Source organism: Papaver somniferum, unplaced genomic scaffold (genome assembly GCF_003573695.1).
Source record: "Papaver somniferum cultivar HN1 unplaced genomic scaffold, ASM357369v1 unplaced-scaffold_132, whole genome shotgun sequence".
NCBI lineage: Eukaryota > Viridiplantae > Streptophyta > Magnoliopsida > Ranunculales > Papaveraceae > Papaver > Papaver somniferum.
In genome coordinates this window covers 4,776,348-4,782,722 of record NW_020622381.1, presented here as the reverse complement: position 1 = coordinate 4,782,722, position 6,375 = coordinate 4,776,348, and the positions used below count along the sequence as shown (strand labels likewise).

General features: G+C 37.1%; 1 long non-coding RNA gene across 1 annotated transcript; it reads right to left on the bottom strand.

Moving 5' to 3' along the window:
* Nucleotides 1-243: 243 nt before the first annotated feature.
* On the bottom strand, nt 244-4,857 carry LOC113333329. The gene is made up of 6 exons (XR_003351934.1): nt 3,139-4,857; nt 1,509-1,999; nt 1,194-1,361; nt 818-1,015; nt 631-719; nt 244-397 (listed from the first exon to the last, which is right to left on the bottom strand). It is a non-coding gene; the product is annotated as an uncharacterized LOC113333329 (long non-coding RNA).
* Between the last annotated feature and the right edge of the window lie 1,518 nt (nt 4,858-6,375).

The following is a 6,375-nucleotide window of genomic DNA, read 5'->3' as shown; positions in this document are numbered from 1 at the left end:
ACATATCAGTATGTACTGACATGTAAGATCAATATCACTATTTTATTATATGGTTAATGATAAACTAACAACATATTTTATTATTCGATACTTAATGACACTTAACGATATATTTCATTATTCGAAAGATCAATATAACTACATTTTGATAGACTTATATGTTTGAAAACCAAAAGATGTTCTAAGAAACAACAAAACAGTAATTTCAATACACTTATAATGTTTGCACTGTAAAGAAACAATTATTAACCAAATTCAGTTGGTACTGACGAATCAAAAGAAAACAGTAGAATAGAACAAGGACGACATGTTGATAACTGGTGGTGAGCTTTTCAAATAATAACTAGTGGAAAGAATGGAAACGTCATCGGTATCACATTCTGCTGCACGTTCAAGCCTGTGATAAAAGAAAAAGAGAAATCAAAACACTACTTACTTAAAATTACATTGTACTGTTTCATCTACCCCAAAGACATATCTTTAATATGTACTGATTGAAACACATACATGTTACAAATTATTCTTCAGAAAGTTCATACTGACGGATAAGAGTGCATGCTGCCTTGTTGTGATGAGTTTTTAAATTACAGTTTGAACACTTGACAGATTTTCTACTAGTCTCACATGTACCTTTAATACGCTTTCCCTTTTTCCTGCCTGGTGGATCCCTAATTACATCTGGTGGGAGAACGGTATCGTCTACCTGATACTCATCAGGCCTGTGAGAAAAATACAATATCGTAACTACACAATAATATGTATACAGTATATTGTTCCTCAAAAACAATATCAAAATGTACTGTTTAAAGACACATACCTGTCGTAGTTAGGAACATGTCTAATAGCTATTGAATATAGCTCATGAAAACAAGTAACTTTGAAGTAATCGTCGACGTAATCAAGCATCCTTCCTCCAAATTTAGTAATAGCTACAGTAGCGTGCGAGCATGGAAAACTATAAACGTGCCATCATTGGCAAGTACAAGTTTTTTTCTCTAGATCTACCATATGAGACCTGCACACACAAAACACACCATATTATCTATCAAATATATACACAGTACATATTCATATGTTATCTTCAGTACACCTAAGATACTAGTTTGGTGGATATCACATCACAGAGCATGCTACTTAAAAAGAAAAGAAAATAACTAAAACTCAGATGATAGAGATTAGGGGTAAATGCTAACCTTGGAGAATGCACTTCAAAGCGGTTAGCATCTGACTGACTAACTTTCTAGGGACGACCAATTTGAATGTGTAGTTCAAGCAAGGCTTGATACACAGGGGTTAGCAGTTCTGAATTCATCAAGACACTCTATTCGCGACGTTCTGACATCAATTCCATAATATGTAGCCTACACGACAAGGAAACAACGAGTCTATTATACTACATTATACGTAGATTAACAAAACATATATGCTTGTACTGTTATAAAAATAAACTAATAAAATCTTAACACTACATATAAGCTTGTAATGTGACTAAGGAAACTGATACAAACCTGATCGAGTCAACGAACACACACGCAATTAACTTCTTCTCGCGGTTAATCCAATTATTGAACGATTCAACAACGCTTGAAGAAGTCTGACCATACCTACAGCCCTGAAGAACGCACTGGACCATTTTCCCCTTGGAATGTTACGGCAGTAGTCAGCAACCCAAGGCCTTCCCAAATTAACCATTTCTTGAAGAGCTTCCTCGTATGTTGCAGGAGAAAGCGCATATATCGCTTTTTGGAAAGATTCAGTCACTTCTTTATACTTTTCGTCAGATTTTGCGATAGGCAAGTTTTTGTCCAAGTGGAAGTAGCAATAGCTTTGATGGGAATTAAGGAATACTTTGGGAATATATTTAACCAACCCTTCACCTCGGTCAGTCATAAAAGTGATTGGATGATCATCATCCAAAGCATCCTTCAGATTCTTGAAAAACCATTCCCAATTGTCATTAGTTTCACCAGAAACTAATAATATGCGAGGGGATAAAAACCTGCAAAAGGAATTATTAGTTATGTTAAGAAGCTGCTAAAAGGAAAAAAACCAATACATGTTGATATGTAGTCTTTTTTCTGCTAAAAGGAAAATAATAACCAACTGCTTGAGTATGTGAAAAGCTGACACTACATATTGACATGCAGTATGGTTTACCTCATACTCAGTAAGGTCGATATGTCGTAGTATCCTCATTGTCAGTATGTTGTAAAATGAGTGATCTAACTACCAGACACTACATATAAAAAAAAAACGTATGAAAAAAAAACCCAGTTACCTTGATTGCCATTAAGACATGTACAATCACAGAATATCATCGGACGACAGATGATCGCTGTCGTATGCGTCAAAAATAATATTACTTTCTCACAACTTAAAATATATAATATAGCAAGGGTAAGAAAGGATCGTTCCCACAGAGAGGACTAGGTTGTCAATAAGTTTCGGTTTCTTATATATAAACAGGGGGGGAAGTTTTCTGATTTTTATAAATTAAACTAAATTAAAGGAAACAATAAAGGTAAACAAATCAAATCAAGGATGAGAAAGTATTGGTCACAGATTTCATCTTCATTCACAAACATGTTTTCTACACAATAACTAGAATTGGTATTTTAATCTCAACTTTTATCAAAGGCCCTAGGATACCTTGATCGCAAGAATATCCCGTTAATTTCCTCTTATCATCAACAAACACATTAAAAGATGCACATATGAATTCTACCTAAGAGAACAACCTAACGTGTAAAAGCACTAATCAAGTTTAATTCCCTAGATGCATTAAGTTTTATGAAATCAGGCCAATCAAAGCAATAGAACGTGTAAAAGCACTAATCCAATTTAACAAAGGTTATGACTCACATGTGACTACTAGGATGTATCACTACAAGCAATAATCACAATCATGCTACTTGTAATCATGAATCTATCACTTTTGCGTATAATAAATCCTAATCTAGCAACGGAGATGAACACAAACTCAACCGATTCGCGCCTCGATCAAACTAACATTCAAATCATATAACAATATCAATAGTGAATCATAAACGATAAAGCATGGAGACAAAACTAATTTATCATATCAAAAAGCATATTATGTGAAATCGAATTATTCCATAACCAATAATAATAATCTACCTCATGTTCATGGAGTTCATCCAAAGAACAAATAAATCTATCATGTTCACAAAACCTAGAACAAAAGTAGAAGAGAAGATCCCCCTAGAACTCCTCTTTTCTTTTTTTTTTATACTCTTCTGCCTTCACCTTGTGTCGTCTGAACCAGCCCAAAATCAGTGAAGCCCATCCAAAACAGGTCCAAGTCCATTCGAGTCACCTCACCTGAATCTGCGAGTCAACTCGCCTAAACCAGAAATTAGCCTAGTTCTGGCTATATTCTGCCCATTTCCAGGCCTTTTCAATTCCAGCTGCATCACTTGCACAACTCACTATAACTCAGCTTTACATGGCAACAGGTCCCTGCAACATTCAACAGCTCAGCCAGCAACTCTGCACCTTCCATTACCATGAACTGATGGCAACAACATCATCTCTGAGGCCTCCATTGCATCAGCTTCAGCTCCTAAAACCAACAACATCATACCACCTTAACCTGCTATGCAATTCAGTTCAAACACTCGTGTAGCATTCCCTGTATCTCCATTTTCACCACTGCCATAATCAGCTGCACATTAACCCATCAAGCACAAACCCTTTTTATCTCCACATTCTTCTTCTGCAATTTGAGTAGCAGCACTGCCTGCAATACTCACAGCCATCTCCATTATCACTGCACTTGCATCTTTAATTGTACCAGTTGCTCACTCAGCTTCAGTGCAGCTGCAATTACAGCTTGCCATCAGCTCTTGTTAGTTCATCTCACATCTCACTGCATCAGTTACTCAGCTGCACTCTCGACCTGCACAACTCGGCCATTCACTAGCATCTGCAACAGACCAAACCGCCACCATTTCATGTCTTCACAGCTTCTAACAAGCCCACACTTCTACCTCAACACTTCACAGGACCACCAGCTACTGCAGATCCAACTGCTTTTTGCATTGCATCGCAGCCTTCGTAATACCAACACACAACTTCCTCCATCCCTGCAGTGTATACTCATTTGTGCCTTCATTCCTGCAACCTAAACATACATTCTACTGCTTCAGTTCAGCCATTTGATTCTCATCCTCAAACTCCAGCCAAGACAGAAACATCATTACCAGTTTCACTGTTCTTCCCTGCAATTCCATGAGCAACAACAACACCAGTTTCATCTCAACAGCAACACCACTTTCTACAGCTCAAAATCAAATCCAGCTCAAACCCATTCATACCAGCATCCATCTCCTGATTCACGATCCATTCAGCTATGAACTTCAACAACAACAAATTGATGTCTTCTGCATTGCCTTATACCAACATCTCCATCCAGGTCTTGACCACAACACCTCTTGACCACCAGCAGCATCAGAACCCTAATCTTATCAATTTCAGAAGCTGATTAGATAATATTTCACATCCATCACAAATTCTGTCACAGTAATTCATCAAACGAATCATCCCAGATCCACCAGCTACGAATTCACCTCAAACCCCGTTTAACTTCTTCCATTTCTTCGTTAATCTTCAACCACAGTCATGAATTCCTCCATCTGATTTCAACCCTGGACTTCTTCTCGATCTGTTCTCATTCACCAGCAGCAAACAACAATTCTCGATCAACAGAACATCATCAATCGAACCATCCCCTCTTCACTGGTAACACGAACAACACCAGAATCATCTTCTCTCAATCTCCATACATTTCTACATGTTTCTCAATAGCAGCACCTCACGGATGAAATTGGGGATGAACAATGGGAAAGTCTCTCGAGTTATTTTAGGTTAATAACCATGGGACAGCTATCAACACCCATGGGTGTCTTTAGCAATTCTTCTTAAACTCCAGCTGGTTGTCCCTTATCCTCAGATGAACTCCCAATATCTTCACCCATGGAATGCTCTTTTCCTGCTTCCTCCTCCAAATGAGTGTTATCTTCGTCTTTTGCTTGAAATGACTCCAAAACACCTAATAACACTCAAAACCAAACATAAGATACATAATTTACAAGAAAATTCGCAAAGAAAGCATTAATACTAAATATAAAATTAGTTGTTTTAAACACCTATCAACAGAGTTTACAGCCCTCCTCTAAAAGTCCTAGTGAGAAATGTACAATCACAGAATATCATCGGACGACAGAGTTTATAGCCCTCTCTACAATCTCCAGAGCAAATGAAAAGTCGATTGAATCTCTTTGTAGCATCATTGAAGTCGAAATTAATAAATAACCTTGGATTTTTTTCCCTAACTGCATTGACCCACCAAGCAAGATCAATGTAATACTTAACATCATTACCAAAAATATGTTTATGCGACAACTCAAGTGCATGATATGCGTGGTAATACTGGATGTCGATCCCGCCAGCAACTTTAACATAATCTACGATCTCTGCTGGCTTTATGCGAGGGTTGTGCCTGACACGCTCATGAATTAAATTGTTCATGAGTTTTCTCGAAACTTTTGGATTCTTCAACATATAACCACCACCACAGGTGTGCCTCCCCACATATTCCTTTATCTTAAAAACATCAATAGAACTACCAATGGCAGATGCATGAAGCCTCCATGAACAACCTTTCACGCTGCATACGACGGTGAATCTCTCAAGGTCATTCTTCTTCTTAATTACCTCATATCTAGTTTTCATGCAGTATTTTTGGCATGCTATACGTACGGCATCAACACCACCATAAAATAATTGTTCTATATCATCAAAAATGTTTTCCCAACCATCTGGAAAAAAACACATTTGGAACCTCTTTACCATCTTTCAAATAACTGTTATTTGCACTGACAACTAAGTATGCATTACTGTCAACTTCCATACGCCTAGAAGAACTAGATGCACTAGCTGAAATTACATCCACCTGCAAATCAAAGAAAGTCGATTTCTTTGCAGAATGCAATGCAGCGATGCTCTGGAGCGTTATATCGGCAAGAATAGGAACTATCACTTGATTCTGGAAATAGTTAACCAGAATAGTCGATGGAGTCAACCAGCTCCACATATTACATATGGAAAATTTCAAATCCTCTAAAGTGGAAGACGATGTAACCAGATATGAAAAGTGGTATTGATTATGGTATACATGAGAATAGCAAGAGAAATCTGAATCGTGAGCAACGTCAGACATGTTAACCCTGTAAAAAATGATCCAAAAATTACTACAATATGTAAAATGATACGTATGTATATGATACATATTCATAATATATGTATAGATATGTACTGAGTATAAAAAAAGAGTCTCTGAATGGATATATGTTG